Consider the following 25790-nt stretch of genomic DNA (forward strand, 5'->3'; position numbering starts at 1 on the left):
CAAGGCACTCTGCCGAAAGGAACTCGACAATACTCCGATCACCACCCTGCTGGGAAATAGCACTGCTGCTGGGAAAAGGTAACCCTTGCTAGGGAAAGCCTCCTTTGCACCCGATCCACCTGGGAATTGCTGGGGGATAAGAACCACCAACACCCTGTGGGGATACCTCGATCCTTGACTTGCCGAGGATATACATCCCAACTCTGCTTGAGAAACCCTCACAGATACCTAGCGACTTCACTGGGGAACTGCTCACAGATAGCTCCACTGGGAAACAGCAACCTCCAGACCTGGCGACTGGAGAAGCATCGATCTGACACCTGCTGGGAATAACCATCCTAACCCTGCTAGGGAAACGAATGCTACTCCGCTGGGGACGACCCATCCAATCCATACGTAGGATACACTGCTGGAGATATATTTCATTGAAACCCGCTCCACTCGGGGATAGCAACCTTCAGACCTGGCGACTGGAGAAACACCGTTTTCAACCTGCCGGGGATAACCATCCTGACTCGGCTAGGGGAACCATAGACCTTGGATCTGCTGGGGATTGGGTCCTCGTGACTCTGCTTGGGGATATACATCCCGACTCGTCTGGACCTTTTCTGCTCCATCATCTTGTATTCAAAATCGCTCCGCGCTCGACGGAGAGCAAACTCCTGGGACTATACAGACTTTTCAATTTTCCGACTTTGAAGAGTCTTCTTGATTAATTCCAAAGGTCGTCGGACGTCCTGCCGTCTCTTCATCGTTCCTTCAACTCGTCTGTCCCTAATTGGACTCTGCGGGGAATTTCTACAGACTTTCCAGTCTTCCGACTTTGAAGAGTCTTCTTGATTATCATTCAAGGAGCGGCGTACGTCTCAACGTCTCTTCGTCATTCCTTCATACATTCGTCCCCGATTGGACTCCCACGGGGATTCGCTTTGTCAATAGCTTCCACATCACAACCTGCAAGTGAGTGAAAATACCTAACAGTTTCTGCAAAACAGATCGTTAGATAAAACCGTGCCCCAGGCGTGTCAAGATTTCAACACTTGGGTCACCCAACCTTCCGAATAAGATTTCAAGCTTTCAATCTTATAAATATGCATTGGAAGGGACCTGTATGTCTTAAAATGCAAGATTCTTTATCAAAAATATCTGGATGTTTTTGCAATCAAAGCGGTAATGAAAAACAAAAACAAAATTATTTGACTGAATATGCATTTTATTGATTGAAAAAAAGTGTGGCTCAAATGAGCAATACAAAGGAAGCAATTCCTGAAAAGAGGTAATCGCGTACAAAAGGAAAAATCTATCCTAATGGCAATGTGAAACCCACGATCTCATCGAGTTCCAACTCGGTTACACCCCATATGTCCTCAGACTCTCCGTGCTTTCTGCCTTCTGAACAAGACGATTCCGACCGATCCCTACCGGGTATTATCCACGATGCTTTAACCAAAGCACAAACGATCATGCCAGACGCAGTTGTTCGTTTCAATCCCTCTTTTGCCTGGACCGCCCTTTCGGGTTTTCAGTCCACCGGGATACCCTTTTTTGCCCAAGTCGCCTTTTCAGGTTTTCGACTTGCCGGGTGTACAGTTTTTTCATTTTTATCCCTAATTTTTGCCCGAACCTTTCTTTCTGTTTTTGGTTCGCCGGGATGCCCATTTTTGCCTGGACTATTTTATTCTTTTCGTCCAGCGGGTCTCTTTATACGAAGTATTTTTTAACTGCGTCCGCATTCACAGGGTATGGAAAATCCTCGCCATCCATGGTCGTTAGCAACAAGGCTCCGCCAGAGAAGACCTTCCTGACAACGAATGGACCTTCATAATTGGGTGTCCATTTGCCCCTTCGATCGTTTTGAGGAGGAAGGATCCTTTTCAGCACCACATCACCTACGTGATATACACGAGGTCGTACCTTTCTGTCAAAAGCACGCTTCATCCGCTGCTGGTATAACTGCCCATGATAGATGGCTGCCAGCCTCTTTTCTTCAATTAAGCTCAACTCTTCATACCGGGTCCTTACCCATTCAGCCTCTTGCAACTTCACGTCCATCAGGACTCTTAAAGAGGGAATCTGAACCTCAACCGGTAGCACGGCCTCCATTCCATATACCAATGAGAAAGGAGTTGCCCCAGTAGACATACGCACCGACGTTCGATACCCATGTAATGCAAACGGCAACATCTCATGTGTAGGAGTCCTATCACCCTTCATCTCATTCCTCTTCTCATTGTTCTTGGCACATATAGCCCCTTGTGGCTCAGTTCCACCTAAGCTTTCATACTGCATCCAACTGGTCACATGTGCACCTATTTGCTCTAACTTCTTATCCATTTGGGCCATCATGACCTTTTCTTTCTTGAGAATAAGGTTAAGTCTGAGCTTCTGGTGTGACATCCTTGTTTGACATTTCCCACAGGCTTGGCTTTCATTACTCTTGAGGGTTCTTCTAGCAGCTGTACTTGTCTTCATCCCTTCCTTTTTGTCATAGGTACACTTTGAGGAATGATCCAATCGAGAGATCCACATGTAACAATTGTCTTTGGTCCTGATTCCTTTCATAATCCTTTCATAATCGAGAGATCCACATGTAACAATCGAGAGATCCACATGTAACAGTTTTAGTGAAGTTGACATTCAGGCCTTGATCACATAGTTGACTGATGCTTATTAGATTTGCAGTCAAGCCCTTAACAAGTAGAACCTTGTCAAGTTCAGGAACTCCAGGATAATCAAGCTTACCTTTTCCCTTGATTTCACCTTCTGCTCCATCTCCAAAGGTTACTTGGCTTATGGTATGATGCTGCAGGTCAGTCAGCAGGTCTTGGTTTCCAGTCATGTGTCTGGAACATCCACTATCAAAGTACCATTCTTCTTTGGCTGACGCTTTGAGGGGAGTGTGAGTTATTAGACTGGTAACATTAGTCTTAGGAACCTATTTCTTCTTGATGATAGGTCTGTGCTGTTTGGGTCTGGGTTGATAGTGATTTTGATGTTGAGTAGGGATAGGGTAACCATATAGCTTATAACAGAAAGGCTTTAGGTGACCAAATTTCCCACAGTAATGGCATTTCCAATTTTTGTGTTTCCTTTTCTCCTGCCTTCTCCTCTGATGTTGTGACATCTCAGGACTGCTCTTCCTATTGCTGCATTTAGGTTTGGCTTGAGGTTTGTAACTAGTGTAACTCATATCAGTCTTGGATTTATTATATCCTATTCCAGCTTTGTCTCCTGTGATTAGTCTAGTTTGGAGAATCTTGTCTAAGGAGTCAGATCCATTATTTAACATCCTTACATACTTGGTCATGTCTTCTAGTTTTGAGTTTAAGAACAAGGCTTCTGTATTTAACTTAGAGATGGTGTCCACATGTTCAACATTTTCATTCTCCAGCTGTATTATCTTCTGGCTCTCAACTTGTTGACTTTTATCTAGCTTAACCTTCAGAGCCACTGCTTCTGTTTTTAATTTGGAGATGGTTTCCAATTGTTCTACCTTCTTTTTCGCAAGTTGAGTTATCCCCTTCTTCTAGTTTTCAACCTGTTTACACAACTCTACACTCTTGTGGCACAGTTTTCTGTAGGTAGAGGTGTCACAACGCGAAAAAACAACCGGCGAAAAAAAATACAGTTTACAGAGCCGCCACCGACGCTATTCATCCTATGACGGAAAGGAAGCGCAGGACTAACCTAAGAAAGGGAAAGGAATGGTCTTACGACCAGATATTACAAGGTACGGGAGTCGGTTACGCAAGGGGAAGGTATTAGCACCCCTCACGTCCGCCGTACCCGACGGGATCCATGCTCAAAAGAATAGGAAAAGAATAGAATAAGGTTGCTAATAAACTGCTCAAAGAAATTGCACAAACTGGAATAATAAACAGGTGAAAGAAGATGGAGGAAGTGGACTGGGCAGGATGTCGCATCCTGGGCCTACGTAGTTTGTCAGAAACAAACATCACAGTCAACGTAGTTCGGGGAAAGGGAGGCATGCTCGCTAGGATATCGCATCCTATTCCTACGTATCTTCTCTATCCAGAGAAGAATCAGAGCACTCGTAGCTCGGCTAACGCACGCCAAAACAAAACACCAAAAAGAGACGCTGAGACTTCAAAAGGAACACTCAAAAGGAAACAGAATGCCAATACATGGACTTATATCCGACTCCAAACAAAAACCACAAACAAGGAAACAGAATGCCAATACATGGACTTATATCTGACATCAAACAAAAACCATAAACAAGGAAACAGAATGCCAATACATGGACTTATATCCGACTCCAAACAAAAACCAAACAAGGAAACAGAATGCCAATACATGGACTTATATCCGACTCCAAACAAAAACAAATGCTAACCAGCAAACACCAAAGATGAACCCCAAAGGAGAACCCCAAGTGAATAATCATCACAAATGAACCCCAAAGATGAACCCCAAATGATAACAATTGTCACAGATGAACCCCACAAATGGTCCCCAACTGGATAACAAACCCCACAAATGATCCCCCATATGAATACTAGAAGAAATCCTCAAGGTATAAACATACCACACACGCACACGCTGAACAAACGAGTACTCACACCGAAGAAGACAAACAATGGGTGAACACACATAAAACAACAAAAGAAAAAGAAAAGGTTGACCGGAGAGATTGCTTACAACCTCCTGCCTACGTATCTCATCTGGTATGAGAATCAGGGCAACGTAGTTCCCCTTAACAGGGGTACAACACTCTCCTAACCAGAGACCAGGGAAACAACAAACTAATAGGGACTCTGACTCGAGCCTAATAGTTGTCATGCAAACAATAATCCCTAAGTTGAGGTCTCTAACATGCATCCTACTTCCTCAGAAGTCAATCAAACAACTCCTACAGAAATGGAGATGAGAAGAGGAAAACAGATAAACACACTAACATAAGTGAACAAGCATCACACACTATATCCACACAAGAGGCTTCAACCCAAGGGGTAGGCTTTAGTCAAGAGGGGTCATATCAACCTCGACAAACAAGCCAAACTGTACAAAGGTAGTTTGTAGCTCTTAACCACTAACATTGAGAGTTAGGGTGAAGCTGATCAAAGATGCAAATGAGTATGAGACCTCATGCTCTTAACCCTGGCCAGGGTGAGCTCAAATCAAAGAAAGCGTGGGGATCCAGAAAGTGAGATCCTATTCCACTTGACAGACACTGGACAAAGATCTTGGGTACATGTTCAAAAGCATCAGCACGTAGTGCGAGCATAAAGAGCGACTCACTGAATAACGGGGGATTGGCTACTAATCCCTTTTATCCGTCAATTGCCTCTTCACTTAGGAGGACTTATCAAGTAACATGCCTCACTTGGAGGTCTTTGGCACAATCTGTAAACAAACACAAACAGAGCCTCTTAAGGAGGACTTGCCAGCAAAATGCCTGCCAAAAAGGTGACAGGACTTCCAGACTACATGGAGTAAGACGCTAACTACCTAGGTGGTGTATCAACCAGAATCCAAAGCTCAAGCAAGAGCTAAAATCAAGCAACTAATGTACCTGTACAAAAGCTAACCAGTTAGTATCTCCGACAACCAATCAGAAGACAAACAATGAAACCATCCCACTGTACACAATTCAATGAGCAATGGTCAAGCAATCAAATGAAGCAATGAGCTCAACTCATCAACTTAAATCCCTACAAAACACAAAGAAGTCAGAACACAATCCAAGTTGCATCTCAAAAGGTGAGCAACTCAACCATTAATGCTAAGTGTCCAAACCTAAAACACAAGTCAAGGTTAGTTCATGTACAAAACACTAGTATAAAGACTAGGTTCAAAACCAAACCAAATGATCAAAACAGAAGTCAATCTTTCACATATTTCACATTCAAACATTCAATAAAGTGTCCTCAAAAGGACCAACATCAATTCACAAGGCAAGTAGCTCAAATGATCAATGTAAAGCAAAGGCAAGCAAATGTGCACAAAATGGACATCCAAATTAGAAAATCCAAATCAAAACAGAAAAGCATGCAAAGGCTATGAAATTTTTTATGCAAGTTTCTCATGTTATGAACAAACAATGTGCAAAATATCAAATCAAGAAAGGTTCAAATGATAGGTGAACAAAAATGCACAAATGCAATGCACAAAATGTGACACAAATTGTCACACTACATCCTCATGTGTCAAAAACAGTGATAGCATATGAGAAAAATTCCAAACCAATTCTCAAAAATCATATCATGAATGAAGATTAAGCATACAAAAAATCAGATCAATTGGATCAAAGATGAGCATTTCACCAAGCAATGAACATAGCATATCAATTTGACACAACATGGATTCAAAAACTCCAAAATAAAATTCCAGAAACAAACAAATCATGAAATTAATCCTATGAAAAACTAGAGATCAAAACAAGATCATGAAAAAAAATTGGAGTCAATTTGGACTATTCTACTATTTTTTATGATTTTATAAAGATAGCAAATAAAATGAAATAATATGGAAATAAAGGAGGGAAATGAAAATTTGAATTAAATCAGCAATATTCACAACCAAGGATTGAACACATGCATTAAGGATCAATGGCGCTCAAAGTGAAACGCTGCGTTTCACTTAATGACATGGCAGCCACACAACAAGTCAACAACACGCAAGGCGAGTCAAAACAATATAAGCCAACCAAACAGACACGCAAGCGCCACACAAGCAACGAACCCTAGCAACACAGTCAGACGCCGGAGCTGTAGCTCCGGTTGTCTTCTCCGGCCGTCTCCGGCGGAGATTCAATGAAGTTTTTCCAGATTTTGGCAAATGATATACCATTCGAATCGCTGAATCAAGTACAATCCAAATATGCAACTCATTCAACCTAATTCATCACGTAATTCACAGATCGAAGCAAAGAAGTTTTGAGATCCAACTTATATTCAACCTAACTTCCTCAATTCTTAACCATTTCTAATTCTAAACATACATCCGTGCTCTACTCAAAGATATCTACAAGCCTATGATCATAAAACATCCAAAAGAGAGATCGAAATTTTCACTTACTTGAAATGGAAGCTGTTGAAATCGCGTTCTCAAGCTCTCATCTGCTCCAGATCTTCTCCCTTGCACCTCTTTTGAAGCTTTAAATAAGAAGCAACACTTGAATCCTCTTAGATCTTGCTCAATTTCAAACTTCCATCTCCATGTTCATGCACTTGAATAGCTCGAATTTGGACTGAATTCCACAAAGTAATGGTTGAATCTTGATCAATGAAGGATGATGATCAAGATTATGCAAAGAAATTTGGTGTTTATGTGGAGAAATTAGCAAATTCGAAGAGAGAGAAAAAATGGAGAGTTCCTTGAATTTGGATCTGAAAAGTTAGTTATGGTTGTTACAATTAGGGTTTGGCTATTTATATGATGTGTTAATCACAATGCTAATCCACTTAGGCCTTGGTTAATCATGATTAGTGAATTTTGAAGTAATTGCAAAAAATGAATAATGCACCATTATGCCCATGCAACACGTCCAAATTCTCATGCAAAGCCTTGAAGTCACTTAATATCAACCAAGGATCATGATGGAAGAATTAATTTGCTTACACCATAAGCCAATTTCAAATTGTGGAATTTCCCTCCAAAATGAACATGAATGGAATAGTGAGCATACAAGCTTCTCTCATGCATGGCAATGGTTCATTTGAAATGTATTGGTCATGAGGAGTACTTTGCAAAAAGAATGGACCAATTTGGAGTTTTGTATTAAAAGTTATGTCACTTTGAACTTCCATGCATACTTTGTGATCATTTGGCCATAACTTCTCAACCAATTATCATATGGACATGATCTATGACTTTTTGGAAATGGGAGACAAAGATCTACAACTTTCATGTTCACCAAAAATCCATTTGAAGCTTATTTGATGTTGATAAGTCAAGTTGAATATGGACTAAAAACTTGCCATTTTTGGAAACTTGAAATTACAGGTCACTTTCCATTTTTGGAAACTTTTGCCATGACTTCAAAATCTTCAAGATAGATGTTTAAACTGACAAATGAACCTCTTTTGAACATGATTGAGGTGTCTCAACTCATTTCCCCACCTCATAGCCCTCAGTTGACTGCACAGTTGGTTGTTTGGTCTTCAGATGATCATGAAATGCTTGACTGAATTTGAGCCTCAAACCCTTGATGAAATGGCTTCAAAATGAAACCTTGGCTTATGTAAGCTTCTCATAACAATAATGTGATATCCATCCCCAGCAAATACCTCATCTCCTTGAGAAACCCTAGTTGGAAGAAAGGCATTGATTAGGGTTGACCAGAGATCACAACCCTAATCCAAAGGAACTTGAGAATGAATCATGAAACCCTGGATGATGATAGAACTATGATGATGGTAATGTATCCTTGAAAATAAGATAATGCTCAAGACCTTTGAAGGATTAGGAAACCCTAATTGAAGTGCAAACCCTCAGATGGTTGATCATCAATTCATAGAGACCCTCAGGCTTGAATCATGTAACTTCTCCATCTTTTGAAAGACTTTGGAGGATGACCTTCTCACTTTCAAATGATATGCAAAATGAAATGCCTAATATCCTAAAATATAAAATGCAATGTGTCAAACTAGTCTCAAGAAGAGGAGGGCAAGTTTTGAGGTGTTACAAGAGGCCAACTCTTCAAAGGTCACTTCTTCATCACTTGTGTCTCCATCAGAACCCCATCTGCAGTTACCAGATTTGCAGCTTCATCTGTTTCACTCTCATCAGACCAAGTGGCAGCAAGACTCATCTTTTGCTTCTTGAGGTAGGTTCCACATTCAGTTCTAATGTGTCTATACCCATCACATTCATAGCACTGTACTTCTTTTCCCTCTTTGGGCTTATCATCTGACCTTGCTCTTCCTTCAGCATTGTTGGATCTGCTGATGTCAGGTGAGATGTTCTTGACATTAGCCTTGGATTCTACATCCATCTTTTTCAACAATCTATTGAACTGTCTCCCCAACATTGCTACTTCTTTTGACAAGTCTTTATCAATATCCTGACTGTTTTCATCTTTTGTGTTTGACATGAAGGCCATGCTTTTGGTTTTCTTTTTAGAACCATCATTTAATCCCATCTCAAATGTTTGGAGGGAACCAATTAGCTCATCAACTCTCATGTTGGAGATGTCTTGGGATTCTTCTATGGCTGTTACTTTCATAGCAAATCTCCTAGGGAGTGACCTGAGTATTTTCCTTACCAGCGTCTCATCTGACATCTTCTCTCCCAGAGCTCCTGAGGCATTAGAAATTTCAAGAATGCTCATATGAAATTCATGTATATTTTCATCTTCTTTCATTCTTAGATGTTCAAACTTGGAGGTGAGCAACTGTAGTCTAGACATTTTAACCCTAGATGTGCCTTCATGGGTGGTTTTGAGAATATCCCAAGCATCTTTAGCCACTTCACAATTGTTTATCAACCTGAACATGTTCTTGTCTACTCCATTGAATATGGCATTCAATGCTTTAGAATTTCCAAGGGCTAGATCATCCTCCTCCTTGGACCATTGTTCTTCAGGCTTCTTGTCAGTTGTGGCTGCTCCTTCCTTAGTAATTACTGGATGAACCCATCCTGTTAACACAGCCTTTCAAGCCTTATTATCCAAATATTTTAAGAAGGCTACCATTCGAGGTTTCCAATAGTCATAGTTAGATCCATCCAAAATTGGTGGTCTGTGAATAGATCCTCCATCTCTCTCCATTGTACCAGAAAGTATTGCCCCTAGATCTCACCCAGAACCAGAGCAGGATGCCTGCTCTGATACCAATTGAAATTCTGGTATCAGATATGAGATGTCGAATGTAATGTCACGACACTAATATCTGAATTCTACAAACATAAGAAAGATATAGAAAGATAAAGCAAAGGACACAAGCAATTGTTAACCTAGTTCGGTCCAACTCACCTACATCTGGGGGCTACCAAGCCAGGAAGGAAATTCACTAAAATAGAATCAGTTCAAAGACTCTCCGTACACTTCAATAAGTTACAGTCTTTCTCACCTAATCTCTACCTGTGCAATTTCTACCTAAGCACTCTTAGATATGAGAACCCACTCACTTCCTTACAATCACACACCAGTGATTTTAAACAACAATCCCTTGAGAAAAGAAAACACTTTTCAATAACACACTCTTGATTTTACTTCATAGTTTCAATCAAGAAGACACACTCTTGATCTTGCTTAACAACTTTGATCAAGAAGACACACACTCTTTCTTAACAGCTTTAGAGTGACAAACTACAACCACAAATCAGTCCAATTCAATCATCAATGGATGACTTGAATAACCTACAAGTCTCACGACTAAATAAACACAAACCCTAGCTCTCTCTCTATATTTCGCTCAGTATTGGTTATGTTGTAGAACAGGTTTTCTAAGTCCCTTTTTATAGAAGCATTCAGCTGGGCTTGGACATCTTGAAAACCCTAAATCTATTTTCCAATCAAATCTTTTTATAACAGCTGGTTATATCTCCTTGGAAAATAAGTAAATCAGGTTGTAATCCATGATTGAATGCGCCAACTAATCAGATCTTCAATCATACAAAGATTTCCATTAATTGTGCAATCACATAACACCAAACATTCACACTGAATCTTCTGTGTACAGGATGTCATGACATCGGGTCTGACATCCTGGAAAAATCCTGCATAATCCAATAATTCCTTTTATAACTTCCAGCAGGTACAACCATATCAGATGTCATGACCTTGTGTATGTCATCTGAAACAATCTTGCATGAACATGTCTTTCATTTAAGCTCCAGCAGGTACATCCAATATCAGAAGCCATGACATTGTATGTGGCATTCTGAAACACTCCTGCCTGAACATGTTCTTGAACTCCAGCAGGTACATAGGATATCTCATGTTAAGACATCACACATAACATCTTGTGAACACTCTTTGTTTTACCAAAATTACTGTCAACACTTAGAATCAACAGCTTGCTTTGCCTCTAAGTTTGAACCTAAAAACGTGAAGGAAACCTTGACTGATGAATTTTGGATCAATGTTATGCAAAAAGAATTAGGTAAGTTTATAAGCAATGAAATATGGGTCTTAGTGCCTAGGCCTAAAGGAATGAATGTTATTGGCACAAAATGGATCTATAAGAACAAATATGATGAAAAAGGGATTGTAACAAGAAACAAGGTCAGACTTGTTGCTCAGGGATACACTCAAATTGAAGGGGTTGATTTTGATGAGGCTTTTGCCCCTGTTTCTCGACTTGAGTCAATAAGACTACTGTTAAGAGTGGCTTATTTACTTAAGTTCAAGCTATTTCAAATGGATATGAAAAGTGCCTTCTTAAATGGGTACTTGAATGAAGAAGTCTATGTTGAACAACCCAAGGGGTTCAGAGATCCCAACGTTCCAGATCATGTTTACAAACTAAGGAAAGCTCTCTATGGATTAAAGCAAGCACCTAAGGCCTGGTAAGAAAAGCTCACTAAGTACGTTGTTAACAATGGATACAGGAAATGAGGAACATACAAGATACTGTTTGTTAAATAATTTCCTGGTAAAATGATTATATCTCAAACATATATCGATGACATTATGTTTGGAGGGATGTCTAACTAGATGGTACAACATTTTGTCAGGAAGATGCAATCTGAATTTTAAATGAGTCTTGTTGGTGAATTGACATACTTTCTTCGGCTCCAAGTCAAAAAAAATGGATGGCATTATCTTCATCTCTCAAAGAAAGTATGCCAAGAGTATAGTAAATAAGTTTGGCATGGAAAATTCTAGTCATAAAAGGAGACATGCACCAACTCACTTGAAACTGACTAAAGATTAAAAAGGTGTAAATATGGATCAAAGTCTATACAGGAGTATGATCGGTAGTCTGTTGTATCTTACAACTAGCAGACCTGACATTATATTTGTTGTAGAAGTATGTGCAAGATATCATTCTGAACCCAAAATTAGTCATATTCCTCAAGTGAAAAGGATCCCGAAGTATATCAATGGAACTAGTGACTATGGAATGTTGTATTCTTATAATGTAAACTCCCTTCTGACAGGATATTGTGATACAGATTGGGCAGACAATGCTGATGATAGAAAGAGAACTTCTGGAGGATGTTTTTTCTTGGTAAATAATCTTATATCTTGGTTCAGTAAGAATTAAAATAGTGTGCCCTTACCTACGGCTGAGGCTGAATATATTACAGCAGGTAATAGTTACTCTCAATTAATTTGGATGAAACAAATGTTAGAAGAATACAATGTCCAGCAAGAAATCATGACATTGTACTGTGACAACCTAAGTGCTATTAACATTTCTAAGAATCCTATTCAGCACAGGAGAACTAAGTTTATTGATATTTGTCGTCACTTTATTAGGGATCTGGTTGAAGACAAAATTGGAACTCTTGAGCATGTAACCACTAAGAATCAACTGGCAGATATTTTTACTAAAGCCTTAGATGCAAATCAGTTTGAAAATTTAAGAGGAGAATTGGGCATTTGTATGCTTGAAGAATTATAGCAATTACTAAATTGGAGATATGGAAATCAAATTTTCTCTTCCCTCCACTTAATGGTGCACAAAATCAAGGACTATCTTACAATTTTTCCTTACTTTTTCGACGCTGCACCCTAGACAATCTCATTCTACCTCCTGTATTCTCTCTCCTTACCTTACTCTCAAGAACTCTCATCTCTCCATCTTCTCTCTACAGTCCATGCCGAAAACCTCCAAAATGTCTCAACCTTTTGTCTCTACTCCGAGCAAGCACTTCAAAGAGCAATCAAACCCTAAAAATATTTATGCTGAGATAGATCTCTCTGATGTCATTACTGATTTCGTTCCTCTCTTGATAGTTCTTGTCCATGCAACTCCTATGAGAAAGGCTAGCCCACTAAAGTAAGTACCTTTTCCTCTCCTTACATGATTGTTAGAAATGTAAATACTCTTGAACCCTCTACTGCAGTGAAGAAAACCCGGTCTATGACTAGTCTGTATCTTGATCCCATTAATGTTGAACCTAATGTTGATATTTCTAAAGATTGTCCTGATATGAAAAATGTTATGGAAGATGTTGAAGCCTATGAAACCAGTAATAGACCTAGATCTGTAACTACCTTGAGTAAATCCAGCATGATCGTTATGGACAAAGATGGCGTAGACAAGAATATTTGTGTGTTGATCTCTCAAGTATTAGGTATTGACCCCAAGGCTAATGGTGTTCAAGATGTCTCCATATCATTGGCCCAACCTGATAACAATATTGAGACCCCCATGGATATATCTATTGTGAATGTACCTAATTGTCTCCTGAAAAATCGAAAGACAAAGAAAGGTCTAAAGGGATGACTGGTGATCTGGCTGACAAAGATAAAAACTATGTTGAGAAAAAGGATCAACCTACCTACATAGTAAATATTGAGGAACTGGACTCTGATGATGTTCCCATCGGTCAAAGACTAGCTCCAGGTATAGATAAAAGATTGAAGAACAGAAAAGGTCAAGCTATTGAATCCTCCAGCACACCCTCCAAATCTACAAGGAAAAAAGCTAGTGTTGGTCCTACAAAAAGATGGAGCAAGGTTATTACTTCTGTGTCTAAGAATAAATCCTTGAAGAGGAAGAAAGTTCCTTCAGAGTCTAGTGATTCTGGCCATGATGTCGAACACAATGTTCAGGACATCATCTCTACTTCCAAAAAGTAAGCCTCTGGGAAGAAGATTCCAGCAAATATCCCTGAAGTTCCAATTGACAACATTTCCTTTCACTTTGTGAAGAATGTTGAAAAATGGAAATTTGTTTATCAAAGAAGATTAGATATGGAAAGGGAACTGGGAAAAGATGCTTTTGAATGCAAAGAGGTGATAAGTCTGATTAAAGAGGCTGGATTAATGAAAACTGTAACTGGTTTTGGCAAGTGCAATGAAATGCTTGTTAAAGAATTTATTGTGAACATCTCTAAGGAATGTGACAACAAGAGAAGCAAGAAGTTCAGAGGAAAATGTGTGGATTTTCTCCTGAAATGTAGTGGTTGATTGCATTTTGGAAAAATAAGTATTATTGATAGATGTTGAACAATATGTCCTAACATGTTGTTTCAACATTTGAGCGTGGCCCAGATTTAGTATCTCATGAGATTTGGTTTCTTTAATATATCATCTGAATATTCTCTAAATATTTAGTTCACGTATTATGTTGAGCGTTTTCTAAAAATAAAAAGACTATTTTGTCTTGACTTATTTACGAAGTAACGATGTCAAGACATTTTAGGAAACATCTGATTTGATTGAGATCAAATTTGAAGATTGTGCAGAGATCTTGGACCTGTTGTAAATCAAGCCCGAAGCCCGTGTCTTTCCACTATTATTTATAGAGCAGTTCTAAACCTAAGAAGGCAATGAAGCAGTGCAGAATATTGTCCAAATTAGGGTTTCGTGTCTGTGCTTTGTGTCAGTCATTCGAGTATCTCCTCAATACTTGAATTGGACCTGGTTTATTGAGTTGTAACTAATAATCCCTCAGAAGCTTTTAAGCAAGAGTGGATTGTGTTTCATAGTTGTAAGTTGTTGTAAGGTTAAAGGGAAGTGAGAGGGGCCTCATATCTTGGAGCGTATTAGATAGAAACATCCACAGGTAGAGATTAGGTGAAAGTCTGTAAAACCTGAGGTTGTTCAGGACTTCAAACTAATTATGTGATAGTGGATTTCCTTCCTGGCTTGGTAGCCCCCAAATGTAGGTGACATTCCACCGAACTGGGTTAACAACTGATTGTGTTATTTCCTGTCATACAGTTACTTAAATCCTAATATTTTTTGTGGTGTGATAATGTGTAGACCCTGGTGTCGTGACATCGTGTACGATATCCGAGAATTGCTTACCAGAATTTCACTTTTGAAATAAGTTATGTAGCTAGCATAATAAGTAACATGTTTTCCCTCCAAAATTGCACCTTTGAATATTTTGAATTTGAACTGCACTTGAAAACTTTGACCATGAATCTTGCAATTTGACTATGAATCTCAATGCCTTGTCTTGAACCCACACCATACATAATGAACAAGTGTAATGATCAAACCCATAAAGAAACTTAAACAATCAAATGAATCTCACATGGTTGAAAAATTTGATACTTGAAATCCCTAATTAAATATAATATCAAGATGCAACCCATATGATCCATAGGTGCTAAATATTAAGGATTATGGTTCATGGCCTTGAATTCAAGGGAATTGTCACCGCTAGTCAATGTATCATAGGATGCCCTAGATTTGGATATCAAGGAAACCCTAGCTCCATGTTGACCATAAACATCAAAAGCCTTTGATTCCATGATGTAATGGTAAAATGAATGTATTATGATGCTAATGAATATGTAGATGTTCCATAGACCAAAAGTCAAATGAAAGTGTAAAAGGGGAGGGTAAATTTTGGGGTATGATATTGACGTCATGTTTGATTTATTCATTGTATGTATTTCATGTCTTTGATTCATTACATTTGAAGTATGTTAATGATATTTGTGTTGGAGCATGTTGTTTACTTATTCATTCATGAACAATGTTAGTTTTTGCATAAATTCTACTAAGTTCCCAATGAATGCCTTTACTAAGTTCATCTTAGGTGTAGAAAATGCTCTCTTTTTCAAGATTTTTTCTTTTGTCCATTATGCATTGATACAAAGGAGTTTATACTCAATACATTTACGGTTTGTATCGAATCCTAGATAGATGAGTCGGTACATTGCTTAAATTTCAAAAGTTTTTGTTTTTTCTGTTCAGTATGCATCGACTTCAAATTTGTATGAGTCGATACATCCGCATTTTATTCATTTTTTGTTTCAGTATGTATCGACTCCATTCTTGAATGATTCGATACATTTATTGCTTTATATTTCTTTTGGGCTGTTGAAGTTGACTCCAATGCCCATTGGGTCGACCCATCCACTTCAAAAGTCACTTTTCATCTATCTTTCCACATGTCGGAAGCAATTAAATCTCTCTTAATCTCTCTTTTACTCATTTTTCAAACTTATTTTCATTTTCCAAGCAACATAGGTTCCCTTTTCTCCTTCCCTAGACATCTCACATTTACTTATCCCCATTTCACATTTCATCATAAATTCTACTTCTTCCATTTCAAAATCAATCATCTTCATCTATTATTTTCTGCTTTGTGTGATTAGGAGATGATTTTCTTAAGTTGGGTAGGTTGGGTTATTCAAATTTAACTTCAAATCAAGCCTTTTTCATTCATACATTTTCTCAAACACTTGGTGTGCATCTCTTTAAACCCAAAAACCATGCCTTCAAAAATGAAGAAAGGAAAATATGTTATTGGCACTTCATCCTTGATAACACTGAAATTTACTGTATTTTCGACTCCAATTTCACATGCATTCTAGTTGTTTTATTATCATTTTGTTGTGTTATTGCTATGTTTTCCTTTGTTTTCAAGTTTTTACTTTAATCGGAGCACCGATCGAGAAAAGGAGTGAAAAAGAGCTAAAAAACCCTAAAATTCAGCATTTTGTACTTGTGGCCTACCCCATGGCTGGCGCCATGGACCCTGCCATGACGTGTCTAAGATCAACTTCCCTCAACTTCCACGTTCCCCACTACTTCCACTAAGGCGCCTCATTTTGAGCTTGTGGCGGGCGCCACAAGAGGAAAGTTTTTCCCTCCCATTTTCAAGTTGAAGGGCATCCTTGTCATTTCCATCTTTTTACTTGCTTATAAATAGAAACTCCAAATCACTTTTACAATCATCCAAACTTAGAACAGAGGCAAACTCAGAAGCAACTTTGTTTCACTTAGGCATATATTCAGTATTTTAAAGTGGTAATCGCTTCGCATTGGAGTGTTACCACAATTGTGTAATCAAGTCTGTGATAGAGTCTGTAATCGAGTTTGGAGCACTTTGGAAGGAAGTTAATCCTGTCGCCATTTTCATTTCCGCATTGCAATTTATTCAACCCTCCGATTGGAGCAGGTTTTTATTACTTGTCTTTATCTTATTTATTTCTCGCACTCGCTTTACTTTATTTATTTCCTCGCACTCGCTTTAAATTTATTTATTTCCTCGCACTCGCTTTAAATTTATTTATTTCCCACACTCGTTTTACTTTTATTTATTTCCCACACTCGCTTTACTTTTATTTATTTTCTCGCACTCGCTTTAAATTATTTATTTCCTCGCACTCGCTTTAAATTATTTATTTCCTCACACTCGCCTTACTTTTATTTATTTCCTCGCACTCGCTTTGAATTATTTATTTTCCGCACTCGCACTACTTTTATTTAAATTTATGCACTTTTACTTTACCATGTCTAACTAAATTTATAAGGTTAGAATGTAAGGATCGTAATTGAACCGATAATCCGTACAATTGTTCGTAGAAGCACTTAAGGGCTATTTTAACTTTCAACTTAAGTTTTCCCGCACTTCAATTCCGTTGGGTAAGATCGAAAGCCGTCCAACGTCTTTTTAAACTTAATTGTTTTTAACTATTTCAAAAACAGCAAAAGCGCTTTGTTTAGTTCATTAGGAGATTTTACTATTAAGAAGAAAAGAGATTTTGAAACTATTTTCGGACGCGTTTATAAGTTTAGAGTATGGTTCGTAAGAACCTCTTTTGGTTAAGAAATTCAGGTTATAATACTTTTCAACTTAGTCAAGATACTATATTTCTTAAAAATAGGTTTACTACTCTAACGTAATGCGCGCCTTTTTATAAGTGACAATAAGAGGGTTTGATTAGGGAGTACAACTCGGTTCTGAATACGCGAAAGTGACAGTTCCTGTTAAATTAGTTCTTTTCAAAGTAGGAAACATTGTCCATAAGTAATTCTATTAGCAAGTACTTGGATTATCAATTGATTATGTGAATTACATTCGACTCTATCTTTATTAATTAATCTTTATTCAACACTTTACTTTTCATTGCACACTCCAAAAATACTTATTTTGATTGCCTTTGATAAACACCATAACGACAGATAACGATAGATTGACACTTGGTCTCTGTGGATTCGATAATCTTTTATATTACTCTGACGCGTTCGTATACTTGCGAAACACCGCATCAAGTTTTTGGCGCCGTTGCCGGGGACAAATTTCGTCAAATTTCATTTTCCTGTTGTTATATTGTTTAGACTTAGGCTATTTCCCGCCGGTCAATGCGAAGAACTCGCAGCACCGGAAGTTTAAGCTTAGTATACCTTCTGGCGGAACCTGAACATTACGCTCGCGCACGTTTATTCTTTCATAGAATTAAGAGAGCTATGGCCGAAGATCAAAACCAAAGACCTCTTAAAGATTTCGCTCAACCATATAATGAAGAACCTAGTTCTAATATAGTAAACCCAACCATCCCAGCTAATAATTTTGAACTTAAACCATCCCTGTTGCAACTAGTGCAACAAAGACAATTCGCATGTCTCGCTACTGAAAACCCTAACCAACATTTAAAAATATTTCTTCAATTAGCAGACACTTTTAAAACCAATGGAGCTTCTCCTGAGGCAATACGTTTAAGATTATTTCCTTTTTCCCTCAGAGATAAAGCCCTATCATGGTTAGATTCCCTTCCACCCAATTCCATTACAACTTGGGATAACCTTAGAAGAGTTTTTCATGCTAGATATTTTCTCACGAGTAAGATCGCCATTCTTCGAAACCATATAACTAGATTTACCCAAAACCAAGGAGAATCGTTGTTCGAAGCTTGGGAGAGATATAAAGAGTTGTTACGAGCATGCCCACATCATGGTTTAGAAAATTGGTTAATCATTCAAACCTTCTATAATGGACTTCACTATAACACGAAGATTACCATCGACGCTGCCGCAGGCGGTGCTCTGATGAACAAACCTTATCCTGAAGATAGTGCCCTCATCGAAGATATGGCTCAAAACCATCAATCATGGGGAGTCGAACGAGCGACAGTTGAGAAGAATGAAGCCCAAGGAGGAGTGCATGCACTAAGCTCTATGGACATGATGCAAGCTAAAATGGACGCATTAGCCCTTAAGGTCGAGCATATGTGCATAAACCCGAATACTGTAGCCGCTGTTTCGTCGGATTGTGAGATATGTGGAACCAAAGGACACCAATCTGCAGAATGCAGTCTATTAAATGAAACCCACTCTGAGCAAGTGAACTATGTAACACCCCGATAAAATATGATAATTATTTAAATTAAGTTAATAGTATGTTTATTAATTTAATTAAATAATTGGATTATTATTGGAGTAATAAGTTGGAATATATATATATAAAGGTCCCATTTGGTAAAAAGGGTTTTTCACGTGAAAACCAGAGAAGCGACAGAAAGTGAGAAAGAGGCAAGGAGGAAGAGCAAGAGAACGAGGGTTGAAGAAGGGAAAAGCTTGAAGCTAAAGGATTGCCGGATTAACTCAGGTAAGGGGGGGTTTATCGTCGTTTAATGGGTATTATGGATTAACATGTGATGGGTAGTAATAAGCCATTGATTGACTCTAATTAGGTTTAGAGAAATGCCTTGAATTGTGATGAATGAATTGCGTTAAAAACTGTGATTGAATCTATATTTGGATGAGTTGTGATTTTCTGGACGTGTAGCCGTTTACGGAATCGAAATCGGAGGTCCGGAAGTCCTCCGACGGCGAAAAATGCGGAAACTCTGCATTCTGTTCGTGTTAGCGCAGGAACAGCTTTCTGTCTTGCGTTAACCGGTTAACCCAGGGTGTTAACCGGTTAACACTGTTATGATTTAGAAAAATTAATTTCTGTTCTGCGTTAACCGGTTAACCCAGAGTGTTAACCGGTTAACACTGTTATGAATTATCAGAAATTGCTGTCTGTCTTGCGTTAACCGGTTAACCCAGGGTGTTAACCGGTTAACACTGTTAAAATGTGTCAGGAAGCGTGTTCTGTGTTGCGTTAACCGGTTAACCCAGGGCGTTAACCGGTTAACACTGTTGGAAAAGTGGAAAAGCTGATATTTTAAATATTGTAAACAATTGAAGATTGGCCTATATTGGTGTATGATATATGAGGGATCAATTTCCCGTTGTTTTGAGCAGTGTAGGTATTAGTAGAGTGTGCTAATACTGTGATTGATTATGTGGCATGACATAATATGATTCTGTGATAATTGTATTGATGATATATGATGGTGTGCATAATGTTGTGAATATATCTATTATGTACGCTATTGTGAATGGACTGTTTATGGCTTAGAGTGTGAGCATATGTCCATTGTGGATTGTTGATGTTGCATGCTAGGTGATTTAGCGTGCATAGTATGGCCTTTATGGTGGTAGCTAATTCCCATGGTGAGGAATTAGTGATGAGTTATTGTGGATTGTTGTTGATGTTTGCATGCTAGGTGATTTAGCGTGCATAGCACGACCCTTGGGGTGGTAGCTAATTCCCATGGTGAGGAATTAGTGATGTGAGTCACTAGGTCTCAAATGAGTGGGACTAGTGAGCTTGGTAGCCGTATCTGGATTTGATCGGTGAGGTTGAACTATGTGTTCCCGAATAGTCGGTACCGCATGCATGGAGTCTCATTGCATAATGTATGTATGGCGTATAATATGAATGGATGTATTCCAATATTATACGTGTGTTTGTGTTGGGTTGAGTATGATTATGATTTTGAGTTGATGTTGCCGTTGCTGAATGTGTGATCTGATTCGGGTGATGAAATGTGTTAATTTACTTAGCATTACATGATATTTTATAATGCTTATTATATCGATTGAGGAACTCACCCTTACAACTATGTTTCAGGTAACGAGCAGTGATTGAGTAGAAGCTAGTGCTTGGAGTCTAGTGTAGTTCCGTAGTGGGTCATGCTCTGGTAGATGTAACATCGGGACGGGATGTTTACTTTGTTTTCAATTGTGGTTGTTGAACAGTTTTACATGTAATGTGATTACATGGTTTGCATGATTGATTAGATCTCTATCCGCTGCGAATTATGCAATGTTTTATTTTGATGAATAAATGAGCATGACAAGTTATTACGGTGAATGGTGTGAAGTGTCAAGTGTGACACCCTTAATTGCATATCTACTCTGATTTATATTTGTTGTTTTAATTAAAATTGGGGTATTTTAGAAGGGTGTTACAAACTACACCCAAGGGAACCCATACTCGAATACCTATAACCCTGGATGGAGGAATCACCCGAACTTCTCCTATAAAAACAATAACCCAATCCAAAATAATGCACCTCCGAGACCTAGTTACCAAGCCCCAATATCAAATCAACCTATGCAACTTGTGCCACCAAAGCTGAGCCTTGAGAAAATTATGGAAAATTTTATCACCGCTCAAACCCAACAAAACAAGGAATTCATGAACCAAAACATTCATGTTAACAAATTGATTACTCAGTTAGGAACCAAGGTTGACCAAATAGTTACTCATACTAAGATGCTTGAAACCCAGATCTCCCAGGTAGCTTTAAACCAAGCCCATCATACTACACCTGGAGGACAATTTCCTGGACAACCTCAACAAAATCCGAGAGGACAAGCCAATGCCATTACCCTACGAAGTGGGAACGCTTATGATGAGCCACCAAACCCTAGATTGAGTGAACCTGAAACTTCTAAGGAATGTACCAAACCCACAGACGAAGTAAAGGAGAAGGTCGAGAGAAAGGAGAAGAACCTAAAGATAAAACTTACGTACCACCCCCGCCATATAAACCACCTATACCATATCCCCAAAGACTCAAACAAACCCAGATCAATAAACAACATCAAAAATTTATTAAAGTTATAGAAAAACTTCATGTAGAAATCCCTTTCACAGAAGCCATCACCCAAATACCTTCTTATGCAAAGTTTCTCAAAGACATCCTTACCAACAAACGTAGACTTGACGATCCGAAGCCTTTGGAATGTAATGCCATTTCCGAGGACAAATTAGCAAAGAAAGATAAAGATCCTGGAAATTTCTCCATTCCTTGCCTTCTGGGTAATCATGTCATCGAAAAAGCTTTTCTAGACTTAGGAGCTAGTGTGAGCTTAATGCCTTTAGCAGTTTGTGAGAGGTTAAACTTAGGAGAATTACAACCCACTAAGATGTCACTTTAGTTAGCCGATAGATCGGTTAAATATCCGATAGGCATTTTAGAAGATGTTCCTGTTAGGATAAGACAATTGTTTATCCCTACTGATTTCGTTGTCATGGACATCAAAGAGGACAATGATATACCAATCCTTCTAGGTAGACCATTCTTATCGACTGCATGAGCCATAATAGATGTCAAGAAAGGAAAGTTGACATTTGAGGTAGGTGACGAGAAAATAGAATTCATACTTTCGAAATTTCTTATGGCACCTGTGATGGGAGACTCGTGTTATGCCTTAGATATCATTGATGAATGTGTTAGAGAATTAGAACAAAAAGAAATTATAAAAACAGTTAAGTTACCATCAACTCTCATAAGGGAAGATGATGACTTTAAGAAACCCTACATCGATAATAACCTTTACGAATGTTTATCCCTTACTCCAGATCCTATGCCATGCCCTAAGAAACCAACCTTAGAACTTAAGGAACTGCCTAAGAACTTGAGATATGAGTTCCTCGATGAAAAGATGAACCGTCCAGTTATAGTTAGTGCTACCTTGAGCCAAAAGGAAACGAACCAACTTTTAGACGTTTTACGAAGATACCCCTCAGCCTTAGGATATAATATCTCTGACCTGAAAGGTATAAGCCCATCCGTATGCATGCATCGGATTTCGCTCGAAGAAGATTCAAAACCCTCCAGAGAACATCAGAGAAGAATAAACCCTATAATGAGTGATGTTGTTAAAAAGGAAGTTCTTAAGTTACTTGAGGCAGGTATAATCTACAAGATCTCGGATAGTAAGTGGGTGAGCCCTGTGCATGTAGTACCTAAAAAGGGAGGCATCACAGTCGTGCAAAACAATAAAGGCGAACATGTAGCAAAACATTTAGAAGGAGGATGGCGAATGTGTATAGATTATAGAAGATTAAATAAAGAAACTAGGAAGGATCATTTCCCTTTACCATTTATAGACCAGATGTTGGAGCGTCTATCCAGACACTCTTACTTCTGCTATCTAGATGGATACTCTAGATTCTTCCAAATACCTATCCACCCCGAAGATCAAGAAAAAACTACCTTTACATGCCCTTATGGAACTTTTGCCTACAGACGAATGCCATTCGGCCTCTGTAATGCCCCAGCTACTTTCCAACGCTGCATGATGTCAATCTTTGCAGATTACCTAGATGGTATCATGGAAGTGTTTATGGACGATTTCTCGGTTTGCGGATTTGATTTCCACAATTTTCTTGCTAACCTTGAGAAAATTATGGAGAGATGCGTGGAGGTAAACCCCGTGCTAGACTGGGAAAAGTGTCATTTCATGGTGACAGAAGGAATAGTTTTAGGACATATAGTTTCCGAAAAAGGTATAGAGGTAGATAAAGCTAAAATAGAAGTTATAGAAAACCTAAAACCACCAAAAACCATCAGAGAAGTCCGAAGCTTTCTTGGACACGCTGGATTCTATCGGCGTTTTATTAAGGACTTCTCCAAAATCACCAAACCTTTAACTGGACTTTTAATGAAAGATGCTGAATTTATTTTCGATGAAAAATGTAATGACGCATTTAATCTTTTAAAGCAAGCGTTAGTATCGGCACCCATTATGAAACCACCTGATTGGTCAGAACCTTTTGAGATAATGTGTGATGCTAGTGATTATGCAGTTGGAGCCGTTCTAGGACAAAGGAAAGATAAAAAATTACATGCCATTTATTATGCCAGTGGAACCCTAGACGCTGCCCAACTTAACTACGCAACAACTGAAAAAGAATTACTCGCTGTAGTTTTTGCTAAAAAAGATGCCAAGCCCAGGTTACTCCGATGGATTCTATTACTACAAGAGTTTGATTTAGACATAAGAGATAAAAAAAGGCACTGAAAATGTAGTAGTTGATCACCTTTCTAGGCTAGAACATCTAAAACCTGAACTAGTACCCATAAATGATGATTTCGCCTACGATAGACTGGTAGCTAGAGTAGAAACCAGTGAAGATAATAACCTAGATCTTTTTGAGCACCCCCAACATTCCTTAGCAATAAGTAACGTACCCTGGTATGCAGACTTCGTTAATTACCTAGCTGCTGATATAGTACCCCCTGATCTTTACTACCACCGTAAGAAGAAATTCTTCCACGATGTGAGAAACTTCTATTGGGACGAACCGCTCCTTTTCAAAAGGGGTAAAGATGGCATTTTTCGCAGTTGCGTTCCAGAAGAAGAGGTAAATAATATTATCGAGCATTGTCATTCTGCACCTTATGGTGGACATGCGAGCACCTCTAAGACATACGCCAAGATTCTTCAAGCTGGCCTATTCTGGCCTACCATGTGGCGTGATGTCTATGCTTGCATTGTCAAATGTGATAGATGTCAATGCACTGGAAACATTTCAAGACGTGATGAAATGCCTCTAAGAAACATTCAGGAAGTAGAACTCTTTGACGTATGGGGTATAGATTTCATGGGACCTTTTCCACCATCCTTAGGAAACAGGTATATCTTAGTAGCTGTAGACTATGTGTCTAAGTGGATTGAAGCTATAGTTGCACCCACAAATGACACTAGGGTAGTAATCAAATTATTTAAAAACTATATATTCCCTAGATTTGGAACACCACGTTTAGTTATAAGCGATGGAGGATCACACTTTATATCGAGAATATTTGACAAACTTTTAAGAAAATATGGAGTTAGGGATAGAGTAGCAACACCATACCACCCACAGACTAGTGGTCAAGTAGAAGTATCTAATAGGGAGATAAAATAAATCCTAGAGAAAACTGTTTCTATTTCTAGGAGAGACTGGTCTCAGAAGCTTCAAGAAGCATTATGGGCCTATAGAACCGCTTTCAAAACCCCTATAGGAACTACTCCTTATCAACTAGTCTATGGAAAATCTTGTCACTTACCTTTTGAATTAGATCATAAGGCCTATTGGGCCATTAAAACTTTGAATTTAGACTACCTAGCCGCTGGAGAAAAGCGTACCCTAGACATTCATAAATTAGAAGAACTGAGGCAATTTGCCTACGAGAATGCAAAAATATATAAAGAGAGGACAAAAGCCTATCACGACAAAAGAATAATAAAGAAAAATTTCAATATAGGCGATCATGTTCTCCTTTTTAACTCTAGGTTACGACTCTTCTCTGGAAAGTTATGTTCAAGATGGACTGGTCCTTTCGAAGTATCCAAGATTCTGAGATCCGGAGCCGTAGAAATCAAGAACGATACCTGTAGTCCATTCATTGTAAATGGAAAAAGACTGAAGCTCTACGAAGGAGGAGATATTCCAGCATACTACTCAAGCCACACCCTGATTGATCCACCAATTCCTAGGTGTATAGATTCTAATCGTCAAGCTAATGACGTTAACCAAGCGCTGCGTGGGAGGCAGCCCATGGTTTTTCTTTCATTTTACTTTTTCGCATTTATTTAATTTTAATTTTATTTTATCTTATCATATTTTTCATTGAGACTAAGATTTGAATGGTTTGTATTTTCAGGATCACTTTCTTAACTTTTACAGGATGCAGGATTTCGATGACATGCACGTGGCCTATAGAGATAATGCTCAGAGGGAGCGCTACATTGATCTGTATCAGCGTCCTATGGCACCAACACGTTATCCCGATCAGCACTGTATGGAGGCACTGGGTATCGAGCCGGGTATCTGATTCCTTAGCCACCAGCT

General features: G+C 38.7%; 1 non-coding gene across 1 annotated transcript; it reads right to left on the reverse strand.

The window, feature by feature from the left end:
• Nucleotides 1-18679: 18679 nt before the first annotated feature.
• Nucleotides 18680-18786, reverse strand: LOC127132979 (small nucleolar RNA R71). The gene has a single exon (XR_007806981.1). It is a non-coding gene; the product is annotated as a small nucleolar RNA R71 (small nucleolar RNA).
• Between the last annotated feature and the right edge of the window lie 7004 nt (nt 18787-25790).

Source organism: Lathyrus oleraceus, chromosome 3 (assembly GCF_024323335.1).
Source record: "Lathyrus oleraceus cultivar Zhongwan6 chromosome 3, CAAS_Psat_ZW6_1.0, whole genome shotgun sequence".
Classification (NCBI taxonomy): Eukaryota; Viridiplantae; Streptophyta; class Magnoliopsida; order Fabales; family Fabaceae; genus Lathyrus; species Lathyrus oleraceus.